At 34.2% G+C, this 17552-nt stretch overlaps 1 pseudogene; it reads right to left on the bottom strand.

Annotated features, from left to right (window-relative positions):
- Positions 1 to 6753: 6753 nt before the first annotated feature.
- LOC122332232 overlaps positions 6754 to 17552 on the bottom strand; it is a 62750-nt pseudogene continuing 51951 nt past the window's right edge.

The raw sequence follows: 17552 nt of genomic DNA, 5'->3' as shown, positions 1-17552 counted from the left end.
AAAGACACATCACTGACTGAGGGGTTAAAATAAAGGATAGAGAGTGATGCATTGAAGATACATGCTTACGGATTCATCCGTATGGGTACTTTATAACCAGATCATTAGGGTAATTAAGATCAAAATGAAGAAGAAAAATATGCTTAACAACATTTAAAAAAAATAACATGCTTGCTTGGTTGCTGGAAATATTCAGTTTTTCTCTTTGCTTTTTTTTGGGTATTGAATGCATAAATGGAGCAGAAATAGGTTATCCATAGCCACTTAAGTGATCCATTAGGGTTTGCACACATTGTTCACATCATCAAGGTATCCCGGGCCCAGAAATCTTCACTGTGTCGTCTGCGTTGCGTATGCACATGCCCCCCTTTTGCAGGCAAACCAATAAGCACTTTAGGAGAACAACAGAGAGAGCGGCTTGGTAAAAACTGATTTAAAAGTAGCTCCTCTCTAATGTGGAATGGGGCAAAAATCAGACGCTTGTTCTACACAGGGCATTTCGCTCTTTGCTGTTTAGCCTCAAAATACGGCCCTGGCTTCTCACGTGTCATTGCTTTGCTAACAGGGCCATCAGAGATCTCTCCATCGGATGTGCTTTTGGACGGTAGCTGTCTGAGTGATTGCTGAAGATTGTTGCTAGTGTACTGATAGTACAGTTATTACACATGCTGATTTATTAGAGTTTAAAGTGTAGATTGATTATCTGAAGTACTCATGGGATAAGCATGCTTCAAAAGTATTTAATGCGATTACTGCAAAATGTTACATCAGAAGAGTGAATGCTATAAAACATCAAAAGCGTGTTCTGGTCGTATTTCACTTCAAAATCAATATCTATGTAGAAAAAAATATTTAATTTAATATAATATATACTGAAATAAATCTACTTATTATTTTAGGACCATTTTAACTGGTTTATTAATATATATTTTCTCTACAAATTGTCTTATCTTATGTGGGGGAAAAAAATGTGTTTCTTATTGCTTTAAGGTGTTTACATGTAGGTGTGTGTGTGTCTGTGTATATACTAAAAAGAAAGAAACACAATTATAATAGTAATATTATTGTAATAAATAATAATAATAACATAATTGTCACTAAAATAATGCAAAATAATAAAAAAAGTCCTTTAGTCCTATATATATATATATATATATATATATATATATATATATATATATATATATATATATATATATATATATATATATATATATATATATATATGAATATATATAGAGAGAGAGATACATAATTAGATTAAAATATTCTAATTACTGGAACACATTCTTTTTTATTAGAACATAACTCAACTTCTCTCAACTTTTTTTTTTTCATATATATGTGAGTGTGTGTGTGTGTAGCAGTAGTGATAAAAACCTTGATGGTCCTAAAATATTGATTTTAGGGTGAAATAACAGACTTTTTGTGTGACATTCATCTGATTATTAGTAACAAGTAGTAACATGAGGTGGTGGTAGCCTAATGGTTCTAAATAACGGGCTGCTAACACAAAAGTTGCAGGTTCAATCCTAAACAGAGGTTCATCAACCTGCAACTGGGCATCTATTAGTAGCAAACCCAACAGCAATTTGACGATATTGTCTTCGGTGTAACTGGGGCCAGCTCTCACCTGTGGCCTTTCACAGCTCAGCAGATCTTCCTAGCCATTAGGAAAGGACTGTTTAAAGGCATTCTCTCACCCACCTAATAGGAGCAAAGGCCTGTTTGTGTCAGCAGCTCAGGGACTGCGGTAGAATGTCTATGTCTGCATGTGTTGTGTGTGTGTGTGTGTGTGTGTGTGTATGTATGTGAAATACATTGTTTGCTGTTTCTTCATCTCATTTCTGGGCACTTGGCATTTCCTCTATATGTGCCGGTGATGATACGTGTGGCTGAAGCCAAAGATTTATCCCACATCCCGTCAGTAACGTGACTCCTGTGTCCTCTTTCCCATGGCGAGACGATGGGTCACTTAGCAGCATGTATCTGCTCATCTTTCTTCACTTTGTATATTCACTCTGCGCTCTAGGAATAGAAGTACATATATACATAATTAGTGCAAGTATACATAGTGCACCCGGAAGAATGATAAGCAATCTTTAGCTCTTTTTTTTTTTTTTTGTGGAGATTGGTCGGCAGACGTTGATCAGATAGTACTGAATTTCTTGCAGCGTTTAATCAAACTGTCCCTGATCAAGCACAAGAGAATTGCATGAGGTTAATTTGGAAAGCATGCAACAGGATCCATGTGCTGTTTTAGCACATTTAATGCACAATTAATTTTCCGATAATGCTGGCCAGACTGACATTTTTGTACAGTTCTGAGAAGATGAGCTTGCTGTTCTTCATGGTAGTGATTAAAAATACTCTAAAGATCAGAATCAAAGTTATGGGAGTTAAATTTGTCTGTGTGTATCAACTGTATTCATGGTTTTAAACAGTTGAATGTTGAAGTTTGTTGTCCGTTCATCTCATCTGTGTGTTTGTGTGTCTCTCTAAAGAGCGTTTGGAGCCACGTAAGTTTCCTGATTATAATATCAGTTACTCCTAACAGACAGTCTCTGAACGATTTGCACTTTATTCGTTAGGCAGTTGCTTAATTGGAGATCATTCATTTGATGTCTTTTCCCTTTTGATGGAATGTTTTAGGTTCAGGTCTATTCATGTCGTCATTACAAACCGATGTTGTTAACAGTAATGTACTTTTTTTTTTTTTTTGCATTGTGTGCTTTTTTTATAGCATCGCATTGCAGCAAAAATAGTTTGTGGGGAAAAAAAATACTCGATTTGCATGGAGGTACTGTCACAAATAATAATCCTAAAAAATAGGCTTCATTTATTCCATGCAGTATCAAACTGATTTTAAGGTCAAAATATTTTCTAGAAAATTTGCTTTGTGAAATCCATCCTGTAAGGCAAATAAATTAATTATTGGAAAAAATGCACATAAAAATAAGAGCGAGAGAGAACAAAAAATAACCAATTGTAGCCAAATGCTTACAAATAAATGAAACATGAAATAATTGTTGATTTAAACAAATAAAAATAGAAATAAGAAAAAATGAAAATGGTAGCCAAATGGATAGAAATGTGAGTTTTTATGAACATTTTTATCAATAGTATCATGCTAATATAACGCTGAAGTGTTAAGGTTGTTTTACCATTTTCTTGCCTCATAAGCATTGCAAGTTCATTACTGTCAACAAGTGTCTTTTTTTTGTTAATGTCCGTGCTTCAGTGGTACTGAATCTGAAACGATCCTTTGTATTTCATTGTTGTATATTATCGTCGGGATGAAATGGCATCACTAAAGTGTGTGCAAGAACTTAAAGTGAGGAGTAGATTTGTGAACAGAGGCAGTTATTAGTTTAGTTTCAGTGTTGAGATTCATCACTGTGTTTGGATATTAAAGCGTTTAACTGGACTCATGTTTGAGTTTGTGTCTCGTGTCGACTAATGTTTTCATTTTATTAGTCTTGTACCTCGTCAGTGTGTTTCTGCTCTCACGAGTCGGAAAAGTTTGGTGAAGATGTGGTGAATATCATTGACTGGTTTCCCATGCCTCCGAGCAGTTTGGATTTTTATTTAGCAACCTTTTCAGTTCTGAGTGGAATGGTTGGAAAAACAGGGAAAAGTGTGTGCGATTGTTATGAAATTAAGTAATTATCAGTCCAGATTTGACCGATGCGAAGAGTATTGCTTTCAAGTACCATACTTTAGTTCACTAGAAGATTATTTTTCATGTTTAATATTTTACAAAGATAAAGACAAAAATATGATTTTATTTTTTTACCATTCTTTGTTGCCCTTCGGTGGTACTGACCTGAAGATGAGGACGATGATGATGATGATGATGATGATGACAAAGATAACAAAGAGCAATTATTTGCACTGAATATGCATTTTGGAGAATTCTGTGAAATGTATACAATGGCAAGCTACATTTCCACGTTTTGTGGAGAAATACTGTATGTCGAGTCAGATATATCTGTATATAGTTTGACCTTTGTACATATATATATATACATAAGAGTATTCATGGTCCTGATCACTCCAGCCTTTGGTTCTTTTATTTTCACTGAAAGGCATTTGCTGACTGCATTGTGCTTGAATCTGAATTTAGACATGTACAGCGCCAGTATCTATGAAATGACAACTATAAAATATTGACAATGAAAAAATGTTGTCTTGTTTGTCTTTGGTTTTATTTGAGTTTCTAAAGAAATGCATAAATGTAGTTGAAGCTACTTTTTGTCTCTCTATCAGTTTTTTTGCAGTGCTGGTTTAAGACTGATTACTTAATCTGAATTGTTATCAGAATCCAAAAACTACTAAAAGTACTTATTATAATTATTATTATTATTATTATTATTGTAATTACAGTAAAACAGTCATAATGAAACTAAACTTCATTGATTACATGATTACATACAGTAGCAATAAATTATTCATACTGTACTGTCATTACTGTTTATATTTGGAAGCAATTTATTAATTAAATAAATATTAAGATATATAAATAAATTGTTAAATACATAATGAAAGAAATAGATAAATACATAGTTAAATGAATACACATTTATATGTTTATTAATTTATGTATAAAAAAATGTTTGCTCCACATTTAATTTTCGATGTTGTCAGCACATCACTCTGTGGTGTCACCTTTCATTCTCAATTTCTTCAGTCTGATTTCTAGTTTAAGCCCGTTTTTGTTCTTCGAGCTGTCACAAGCTGTGGCTGAGCATGGTATAAGATTAACAATTAAGAATTATGGCAAAAAGTGTTGCAGACCGGAAGAAGAGAGCTCAGGACACTGGTGATAGCCGTGTGCAGCATTCATAATAAAATATATAGCAAAACATGTCAATGACACAACAACCAATCTTGCATCATGGTCAGTAATAGCTTGTGATGCAAAATACAACAAAAATACACTTAAACTAGAAAGCAGACCAAAGAAATTGAGTTTATAAGGTGACACCACCTTGATACATACAGATGCATCTCAATAAATGATAATGTCATGGAAAAGTTCTTAAGCCACTCCTGAACCACAGACAATGTCAGAGGCGTCCTACCTGGGGCTAAGGAGAAGAATTTGACCAGTGGTCTAAAGTCCTCTTCTAAGTTGAGCGCATGTTTTGTATTTCATTTGGAAACCAAGGTCCTAGAGTCTGGAGGAAGGATGGAGACGCTCATAGCCCACTTTGCATGAAGTCCAGTGTTCCGTTTCCACAGTCTGTGATGATCTGGGCTGCAATGTCACCAACATCACTCCACCGTTTACCAAGAAATTGTGTAGCACTTCATGCTCCTTTCTGCTGACCATCTTTTTAAAGATGTTAATTTCATTTTCAAGCAGGATTTGGGACCTGACCAAACTACCAAATGCATCAAAAGTGTTGGTGTGCTTGACTGGCCAGCAAACTCACTAGGCCTGAACCCTACAGAGAATCTATGGGGTACTGTCAAAAGGACAATGAGAAACAAGAGAAGGTCACTGTCAAAGAAACCAGGGCTTCCAGACCACCTCAGCAGTGCCACAAACTAATCACCTCCATGTCATGCTGAATTGAGGCAATACTTGGGGGTTCAATTACTGAGTATGTACAGTAAATAAACATAGTTTCCAGAAGGCCAACAATTCACTAAATTTTTTTTTTTATTATTGGTCTTATGAATTCTAATTATTCTGATTTTGAGATCTTGAATTGGTGGGCTTTTGTAAATTGTGAGCCTAAAATGTCGCAATTTATAGAACCAAAGACTTAAACTACTTCAGTCTGTGTGCACTGAATATATTTCTGAGAGTTTAACAATTTGAATTGAATTACTAAAAACTTTTCCATGACATTCAAATTTGAGATGGACCTGTAGGCTTACTTATTTACTTGAGTGAAAAAAAGACAATGTATATAAGATGTTAAACTAAGAAAATGAGAGCTGACATTTATTCTAAAGATTGAACAGTTTGTACAATAATAGAAATATTTATAGACGCTATTAGCTGAATTAAAAATATAGTGCACAGTTGCTGTTTAAAATATTTAACACATGCTTAAAAAAACAACAAAAAACTTATTCCAGGGTGGCAAAATCTTTTTCAAAACATTTACAATTGTATATTTTACAAAAGATAAATAATTACTAATTTTATACAAAACAATCAAAAGCATAAAAAATGTACCAGTTCCCATGTTTTTTCTTCTAATATTAACAGAAGAGGCCCTCCTTTTAAAAAAAGGCCATCATAGCACCATTTCTAACATTCACAAAACATCACTTCATGTACATTTTAATATCTTCCCGTCCACAGCGATGTTTCTTTATCAAACGTTATAGTCTGTCAAAGAGGTAAAACAAATACATTTTGTGAAATGAGTAAAATCCTGGGATTGTATTTTATAGAATGCTCCAATCCAGCAGCGTAAACAAGAATGTTCTAAAATCCACACATTTTTTGTACACTTTTTTTTTTTTTTTTCCTTGTGGAGCCACATGTGAATCTGACAACAGACAATATGAAAATCCCCTGAACATGTGGTGAAGGATGAAGACCGAGCTTTGAGGAACAGTTAGCGTGAATAAAGTGCACCTGTGTGTTTATGTCCTGCTGCTCAGTGTGAGTGTTTTTTCCTCTGGAGGGCCACCTAAGAAAATACAATCACAACCATTCAAATCAGTATATCCTACCACGACTAAATTAGTTATTACAGTTAACTAAAACAACCTAAAACCATAAAAACAATTGATACTTTAAAATACTTAAAGTAAACACGTTTTAGCTAAAACAACTAAAACAGATTTTAAAGAAATAAATATAAAATAAAAAAATAAATAAATTGCTAAATTAGTGCACAAAATTGCTTTCCTTGGATTTTTTTGTCTTGTTCTGAGCCAAAATGTGTAAAAATTCAAGATGGATTTTTGTAAAAAAGGTTTTTAGAAAGTTTTTGCTTGAAACTAATAAAATGCATTATGTATTATTTTTTTCTTGTTAACAAAAGTAAAGCATTTTTGGCAGTGATTATAAACAAATTTAAAAAAACTACAGATTTTCAGCATGATGATGAATAATAAAAAGTGGGAAAAGGCACGCAAAAATTGTGCGTTGTGCTAGGGCCTTGAGGCGTGTGAGTGTTTTTGCCTGAATTGGCTACCAAACTAGCTAGAGAGTGTGTTTCTTTCAAACTCTGACTGTGTGAAGCAGGTTTACGTTGTGAGCATGTGAGGCCGATCCAATTGTTCAGACACAGGCAGCGTCCATTTCGAGGGTCACACAGCGCTCCGTTCTCACATTCACAGCTGAGAGCACAGTCGGGTCCGAACCGCATCATGCTGCAGTCTGACACAACACAGCACATGTTACACACACACACTCTCATACATGTGTAATGGTGAAGATGCAGTATCTCCTTCCTCACCACTATCACACCTGACCCCTGTCCGTCCTGAGGCACAGATACAGCTGCCGCTCACAGGGTCACACGGAGTGCCCTCTTCACAGTCACACGACCCAGAGCAGCTCTCGCCGAATGTGCCCTGCTCGCACTCTGAGCAATAAAAAGAGGTGGTATTTGTTTTTGGTTAATGTTTACCTTATTTCATATAAAAATGTTTTAAGGTTCTCATTCATTTTAGGACTATATTTTTAATATATTAAACATAAATTTTACCAAAATAAGAATAAGTGTTTCTTTTCGCTATAGACAGAAATAAAACAAACTGAAATGTTTTTATTATTATTATTTCAGTTGTTTATTTTAAGATTTATTATATTGTTTGTTAATAGTATTAAAATGTAAATGTTTACATCTATATATCAATGTTATTATCAATATTTAAAATTTGGAGTGTCAGACAGTCTTGTTGGCAGTGGCTATTTACACAATAAAAAATAAATAAAAATTTTAATAAAAATAATAATAAATTTTTTAAATAAAGTATTGGGTAGGGTTAGGGTATGTGTACTGTAGGGAGACATCTATTTAATAATTTGAATTATAATTAACATTTACGCTCAATAAATTGCATTCTGTTTTATAATATACTTCAGTACTGAGGTGCAGATAAATGCCATTTGCAATAAGTAGTATGAATAGCAGAAAATGCTATTTGCACTTAAATAATGTTATTTTAAATTAGTGTAAATAGCATAGATGTTGTTTATAATAAGAGCAAATAGCAGTAATATTTTCTTAGCACAGGTTTGCACAGATCTGTTTTCAAATGAAAATAGAATCCATTTGCACTTAGTGTAAATAGCATATCACAAAAAAATGCTGCTATTTTCACTTAGTGTGTAAAGGATTAATACAGGCACATGAATTATACATCAGTTCCTAAGAAAATTAATTAAGAAATGTTAAAATGTAAACAATCCGGAATTAACTTACCGTTTAAAAAATGTTACTTTGATTTAGGGGAAAAACTTACACACATAAGACAGATTGACTACAGTATTTACGTATGTGTGTGTTGACTGATGAAGATGATGATCTAACCTCTCTCACAGCGAGAGCAAATCATATCCAGAGGACAGAGACACTGTCCGGTTCTGGGGTCACATGAAGCCCCATTCATACAGTCACAGAGCTGCTGACAGCCAGAGCCGAAGAGACCGGCAGGACATGCTGAAACACACACACACACACACACACACAGTGAGCACGCAGCTAACACTCACTTTGGGAAGAAGAGCTTCTCGCGAACCTCACCGTGTTGACAAAGATGACCGTAGTATCCCAGCTGACAGCGGCAGCTTCCTGTCATTCGGTCACATGTGCTGTTATTCTGACATAAACACTGCAGAGCACAGTCAGACCAAAGCGACCCTCGACACACTCTAAACACACACACACACACAAAATCATAAAACCACTGATAGAAACACAAAACAGATTTGAAGCAAGAGAGTCTATGCAATTATATACACAATATACAGTAATTATGGTAACACTTTAGAATGGGGAAGACTTATTCACTATTAATTACAACTTTTTCCTCAATAAATTTTTAATTTGCCACTTATTAATAGTTAAGGTAGTTGTTAAGTTAGGGATATAGAATAAGGGGTACTTAATTAGCACTAATAAATGGCTAATATTCTAGTAATATTCATGCTAATAAGCAACTAATAGGTATAACCACAAAATAAAGTGTTACCAAAATAAATATGTATCATATGTATTGTAAAATATTTAATTAAAGACTAGAAAATTCATAAAATATTCAGTCAAATGTACTGTGCAATGTTATTACACTATTCACAGTTTTTATAATATACACATGTATCATATGTAAAAACATATGAGATTTTAAAATATTATAGTTGTATTATTACATACTTTTATCATTTACATAATTTTTTCAGTAATTTCCTAAAATAAATGTTGTATTATAATTTATTTTATTTTATTTTTTATTTTTTTGCTATTTTTGTTGTTTTAAATACATTAATGAAGACATTTTTTATTTAAAATGTTAAATTAGTTTCTATATAATACAGATAATTAAAATGTAATTACACTTTGATTCATATATTTCTACATGATGAAATGAATATTTGTAGCTAAATTTTATTTCTATCACACATCAGACTGAAACAAAACTCTAGATCTAATTATTGTTTAGAAAGAAGACAATAGATTCATAAGCATTCACTCTATTAATAAACAGATAAAAATAAATAAAAATTTATTACACTCAAATAACCTTTTATCTGAAAGAGGATTTATAATTTTAGCTAAACTGATTTTGCTTACTACTTTAATATTAATCACTTCATATTTAAGTATTTACACCCTTTAATATTACAATAATTTAATAATTTAATTTACATAAACCTTCTAATGTTGTGTCATGGTGGTAAAATATTTCATATTTCTACCAAATCTGTTAAACGTTTTTATTTTGTTATAGTATTTATTTAATGGGTTTTTAATATATGGTTATAATAGTCTTGTATTCTATTTTGTTTTTATTGTAAATGTATTTTAATTCTGCATTTCTGTGATTTTTTTATTTTAATGTAATACATTTTAATTTTATAATACTTTTATTTAATTTATTTTTAAAAAAAGCAATACATCTTCGCAAAAATATATTTATTTTAACCTCACATTTGTATGACTATTAATGTATTAAGTGTTTTAACTTGTTATTAATTTTCATTTAGATTTTATAGTTTTATTTTTAGTACTTTTTTTTTTTTTTAAATGTATTTAATTTGACACATGATTTTAGAAATTCACATCAACGTTATGCCATGTTTCTGAAGTGAGATAATTACTAATACTGAAAACTGATTAGCATATTTGACCTGTTCACTGACATCAGTTTGTGGGTTTCCGATATCAATTACCCACTGTGATGAATCTTGGATGATGGATCATGTCTTTTACAAATCAGATGGATAAATTACCAATGAAGACAGCGTAAGAGCAGCATAATGAACTCTATAGTTGATGATGACCTCTCTCACAACGTGAGCCGGTCCAGCCGAGGCCACATGAACAGTTTCCAGAGACGGTGTCACACAGGCCTCTGTTATTGCAGTCACAGCGCTGAGAGCAGCCCACTCCAAAGCGGCCGGCGGGACACACTACACACACACACACACACACACTGCTGTCAGACTTCAGAGAACACACACGTCTGCCCATCATTGAACAGCAGCTCACCTTCCTCTGCCTCACACTCGCCGGTGACCGGATCATTCCTCACACCTGCCCTGCAGATGGCCACATGACCACAGTCCGGCCCGAAGCGTCCCACTGGACATTCTGAAGGAGGAGAAGAGCGCTGGTCAAACACTGTTGTTTGAGATGCATGCTGTGTATTCTTTGAGTATGTTACTTACTGAGATGACAGCGGGCCCCGATGAATCCGGCCGGACACTCGCAGGAACCTGAGACCGGAAGACAGACACCTTCGTTCAGACACTGACAACGCTTCTCGCAGCCGGGACCGTAGAAACCTTTAGCACACACTACACACACATCCAACACCGCAGCATCAGTAAAACACTTCACTGAGTTTAAAGCACCACAATATTTAAATATTTAAATATTTATTGTAGTATTACAATAATTTAACAGTTATCTAATGTTGTGTCATTGTGGTAAAATATTTCATATTTTTAGTAAGTGTGTTTTAAATGTTTTTAATTAGTATTTGTTATAGTAGTTATAGTTTTTTTGTGGTTTTATTTTTTTGTATTTTATTTTGTTGTTATTGTAAATGTATTTTAATTTTACATTTCTGTGATATGTATTTTAACCTTGCATTTTATGACTTTAGTAATGTAAAGTGTTTTAATTAGTTGTAATTTTTATTCATTTTAACTGAGATTTTATATTTAATTTTACTTAAGAATTTTATTAATTTTAGGTAAGAATATAGGTTTTGTAGTATTTAAATAAAATGTTTTGACACTCATTATATTATATTATATTATATTATATTATATTATATTATATTATATTATATTATATTATTAGATTAGATTAGATTAGATTAGATTAGATTATATTTGCTGTATTCCAAAAATTACCTCAAATTTTATATTTTTAGGATTTATATTTTTGGTAAGTATCAGTTTGTATTTATTTATTTTAAAATGTATTATTTTATGATTTATGATTTATTAATTTGTTCATTCATTCATTTATTTACTTGCTTGTGTTTTAAAATTTACCTTAAATTGAAATTTTATACTTTACATTTTAAACTTTTTCATTTATTTTACATTTTCATTTATATTACATTTTTGGAAACATTTATTGAATTGTTATTTTTTTTACCTGATATTTTTAATGCTTTTATTGTTTTAATTTATTTGTGTTTTGAAACTGTAATTTAGCATTTTCACGTACCTATATTCAGGATTTTTGTATTGTTTTTTTAATTTGACATTGTTAGCATTTACACTGCTCAGCTCACAAACCCCTTGCGGTTCTCTGATAAACTTGTCTGATCTAAACCACAGCAGAGGAACAAACCCAAAACATCCTCTGAATCCAGTGGTTTGTGGAAGTTTAAATGCAATCACTCACGCTCTTCACACTTGGGTCCTGTGAATCCAGGCGCGCAGTAACATGTTCCAGACACCGGGTGGCACAGCTGGTTTCTTTCTGAACACTGACAGAGCTGATTACAGTCGATGCCGAAGGTGCCGGGCAGACAGTCTGTTGAGAAACACACGGATGATAGTATTATTAGAACAGCACTTGTGATATAGTGATTTCTGAAGCAACAAACTCACTATGCTCGCAGCCATTGCCTGTGAAGCCAGGAGAACAGCCGCAGCGTCCCGTCACGTGATGGCATGGCGTCCCCGGTGGGCAGGAGCAGCGCTGGACACAGTCCTGACCGTATAAGCCCGGCAAACATGCTGACATACACACACAGTGTTACACACAGATACTGGACAATAACATCAAGTGAAGCAGCCGAAATATCCCATTGACTTAATGTTGTAACCAAAATTTACTATCACTCAATCACAACTTAATAGCTGGCAAATCAGAGCACACATTGCTTTTTTAAAACAATGAGCTTTGAACAAATAGTTTCAGGAAGAAGGGGCATAGAGGAGAAAAAATAATGCACAGTATGTGGAAAATGCATCAGTTTTTTGAAACTTAAACACATTGCATTACATCAAATACACAAAAGAAATGTCTTTTTAGCAACATCATATTATTACTCCTTTAAATTGAAAAACATTCATGTTTAATGTTATTGTCTCTCGAAAGAAAGTGTAGATTCTGAATCATAAAAACATTGAGACAAGACGTTTCATGTTGATGTCAAAATGAAACATTTAGCATATTGTTTGCCCACTTGGTCTTTTAGTGTTGGTCTGATTGAAAATGCTAATTCATTCTTGGCCACTAGATGCTGCTTTTGAAGCATTAAAACCTCACAAACACTGCTTTAAATGAAATCAACCAAACACTGGAGGAAAAATGAATCGTTGAATGCAGAATAAATTGAAAATAAGTGGATATTATAAGAAAATGAAAGTAATTTTTGACATTGAATGCATGTCAATCTGTTTTTAGGGATGACCAAAAACAAAATATGAACCTTTCATAAACCACAATAGAGGCACATAACATCTGAAATGTAATGAGCAGCATTTGTGGATGAACACACAGCTCCTGTTCAACATGCTGGACACTGAACTGACCTTTCTCACAGTGTCTTCCTCTCCATCCTGCAGGACAGAAACACTGTCCACTCACATGATGACAGGCAGCGCCATGGTCGCACTCACACCGGCCCTCACAGTCGACTCCAAACCGCCCTAATACACATGCTGACGTACACACACACAGCTGATCAGCATAATTACACCCCACATTCCCTACACACTAATATCACATGTGAAATATTATCTTTTTTTACTTCTATAGAAAAGTTTTTTTAGGTTTGCAATCATTTGGTCAAACAACGAAAAAAGACCACACCAGCCAGTGCTGACGTATTTTGTGAGTTGATGTGGGACAAACGAGGAGCTACTCTTACTCCGGCTTTGGTTTAATCACAGGATATTCATGGATTCAGCAGATGTCTGTGAATGATCTTACCGTTCTCACAGCGCTGTCCCGTCCAGCCTGGCTGACAAACACACTGACCCGTCTGTCCGTCACACTGAGCACCGTTCAGACACTCACATCTCTCCTGACAGTCTGCCCCGAACTGACCTCCTGGACATTCTGAGAAACACACACAAACACACACACACATAAGTGAACATGAAGCATATATTTATGTAAGTTACATTTAAATAATATATACTGTATATGCATGACTCCTGTATCACACATCCTTTTTTGCTTTCTTTTTAGCTTAGAGATTAAAACTAAATAAAATGTTCACGCTGAAGCACCGCTCAACTATTGTGAGGTGAGAGGAGAGGAATACAAGATCTAGAAACAGAGGCGTGTTTAATGTGTCTGCGGTTGCCAAAATCATCTGACACACAAGTTAACGAATAGTGGAAAGGAAAATACCAGCATGGCATATATATATATATATATATATATATATATATATATATATATATATATATATATATATATATATATACATGATGCAATGCCTGGAAATCAGTGGCTATTTTCCTTCCCAACTTCACACAACTAGATCAATTTTATTTATGTGCATTTTATCAAATACATAAAATATAGAAACATTTACACACTGGTTTGCGTCATGTCCTGATTATTTTGTGTTCTCTCTCTAAGTGAAAAAGTAGCAAAATAAAATGTAAAAACCCTGAGCCTCTATATTGCCAAAAATAGTTGTAAATCTCAGAGCCCAGCCAGACTAATTTAAGGACCAGTCTCTCACCCAGTTCACAAGCTGAACCTGTCCATCCACTGGGACAGAAGCAGCGTCCACTGTCAGGGTCACCACGAAGCCCCGCTCTGACACAGACACCTCTGAGCACAGCCTGTCCCGAAGAAACCTGGAGAACAACCTGGAAAAACAGGAGCACAAAACCTGAACTAGAACAACGAAATCATAGCCTCTCAAAGAAAAACCATTCAACACACAGGATACATCATAATATCAGAAACACTGACTTTCTTCATAACAGGCCTATTCTACTCCTACTGAGGGTATTTTGTTCTTGGTAGCTTTTATGAAAATAAATGTGTGAATACATAAATAATATTTGTGTATGAAAGTGGATTGTGTCTAAACAAAAGTAACATAATTACTGCAGCAAACATTATTATTTTATTGTTTAGTAAATTTATTTACACAACAATACAATTTTGGTGTCCTGAATGCAATTTTTTGAGACTTTTTTTTTTTTTTGAAAATGATACAAACATTGGCTCAGTGTAAACTACAAAAATGTGAATCTGTGTGGAAAGGGATTGTTTCGACAGCGATGTCCTCTTTATGTGAAAAGAAGAACTCAAAGGAACAAACATGTTTTTTTTTAAAATACATTGTCATGTATTTTACCTAAATCCATCAAGATGCTGTAATGTGATTGGCTGATTAGATATTTGTGTTTATTTGTGAATAATTTCTGAAGGATTGTATGACTGAAGACTGGAGTAATTATACTGAATATTCAGCTTTGCATTACAGGAATAAATTACATTTTTAAAAATATATTCAATTCAATATTATGTTTTTACTGTATTTGTGATACAGTATACAGTATATAGTGTATATAGAAAATATCATGACCACAGTCGGTCTTACCCAATAGACTAAAACATACACTGTTTAGTGACAGTAGTGGAATAATTTACCCCAAAATTAATTAATAAATTATAAACTACTTTTACTTATACATACTTTTAAAAACAAAAATGAAACAAATACTTAAACAATTTTTTATATATTTTTAATCATATGCACACACATATATATATATATATATATATATATATATATATATATATATATATATATATATATATATATATATATATATATATATATATATATATATATATATATATATATATATATATATATATACATTATTGTGGGAGTCTTAATAAGATTTCAACACATAAATACTTTTAAATTAGTTTTTAGTTTAGCAATTTGCACCAGTTATGTAGAATGGCCCATAGAGTATATATCAAAGATTGTAATCTTACGTTGTGAGCAGGTGTTTCCCGTCCACCCTGTACTGCACTCACACTGACCACTTATAGCATCACAGCTGCCGTTATTGTGACAAACACAAGTCTGAGAACAGCTCACTCCATACAATCCAGTAGGACACGCTACAGAGCAGACAAACACACACACACATACACACACACACAATTACTCACTGGAAACAGCTCTGTGCAAGACAGGAAGACACATGTGCTTGTAAAAGCAAATTACGAACATAACTTGTGCTCACGATCCAGTATCATTCTGCACACATCAGCAAGATGAACATCCCCCTTCTTTAAAGAGCTTTAGCAACTCCTCGGGTGAAAAGGTTAGCCGATAACCACATGCACACTGAAGGTTAAAAGTTGCTGATTTTCAATAACAAGCTCACTTTGGTTACAGTGTGGGCCGATCCAGCCGGGCCGACAGGTACATACACCACTGATATGATCACAGAGACCCCCGTTCATACACACACACTTCTGCTGACAGTCCAGACCATAGAAACCCTGTGGACAGGCTGGACATACAAACAAATAAAAGGTCAAAAATAACATATCCTATTATACGACTGATGTAAATGTATGATAAAAGCAACAATCGTACATTTTTCACAGTACGTTCCGGTCCAGCCAGTCTTACAGGTGCAAGCTCCGCCCACATGATCACATGACGCCTGGTTTTCACACTGGCAGTGATGCTTGCAACCCAGGCCGAATGAACCAGCAGGGCATTCTGGGACAGACATAGATCACATTGCAAATGGATGCTCAATAATGTAACAATTTTGACAGATACTGAAATATCTAAGAAAGACTAGATGTCAAATCTAAAATGAGAACACACTTTGGAGATTTATACGAATTAATTTTTCAACTTTCAAGACAAAGTTTTAAATAAAAAAATATGATTTAAAAAAAGACCTACAATAAATTCCATAATATACACATACAAATGTTATGTATCTTCTACCCATTATTTTATTTTTTATTTTATTTTGTATATCTTTCCTAATATTTCATCATCCATGAATATTCCATGAATATTGTATTGTTAATAACAGACATTGCAGTATACATAGAATATAGAGGAACTATTAAATTTAAAGTAGTTCTGTATATGTCAACTTATTCTCCTAATCCTAAACCTCCCCTAACAGTCTACTCTGACAGTTAGGTTGGAAATTAATGAAATTTAGTTGACATGTAGATAACATGTAGAAACTTACTAATGTTAGGTTAAATTAGTAGAATGTATAAGAATATTAGAATTAAGTGAAACCTCAATGCATGCAAGCCCATGACCTTATGCTCTCTACTTTGAGATCTACAGTAGTGTTGCTGTGCCTGCAGGTGTTTCACTCACTCTGGTCACAGCGTGGTCCGGTGAACCCTGCCTCGCAAAGACAGTGTCCGGTCTGAGCATCACACACTCCACAGTCACACACACTCTCACAGTCCAGACCCCAGCGGCCCATGTCACAGACTACAGTCAGAACACAAAATCAAACACTTGAGTAAAAGTACAGATAATAATATATAATTGCACAATAAAAAGCTGAATGAGACGTACCTTTCCTGCAGTTGTGGCCTGTCCAGCCTGGAGGACACAAGCAGCGCCCCGTTATAGGATGGCATCGTCCTCCATTATCACAGGCACATCTGAGCTGGCAGCCCGCTCCGGCGCCCTGCGGGACACACTGAACAAAGACACGTTCTAAAAACCCTTACAGGACAGATGTGTGTGTGTGTTTGAGATTTACTCACTGATCTGGCACAGTCTGCCAATGAATCCAGGAGCACAGACACACGAGCCGTTCCGCCGGTCACAACGGCCTCCGTTCTCACACCGCGGACACTGCTCCTTACATCCAGCACCCCAGAGACCCTTGGCACACT

Source organism: Puntigrus tetrazona, unplaced genomic scaffold, assembly GCF_018831695.1.
Source record: "Puntigrus tetrazona isolate hp1 unplaced genomic scaffold, ASM1883169v1 S000000007, whole genome shotgun sequence".
NCBI lineage: Eukaryota > Metazoa > Chordata > Actinopteri > Cypriniformes > Cyprinidae > Puntigrus > Puntigrus tetrazona.
Note: the sequence above shows the minus strand (reverse complement) of the source record. Positions and strands in the feature narration are given on the sequence as shown.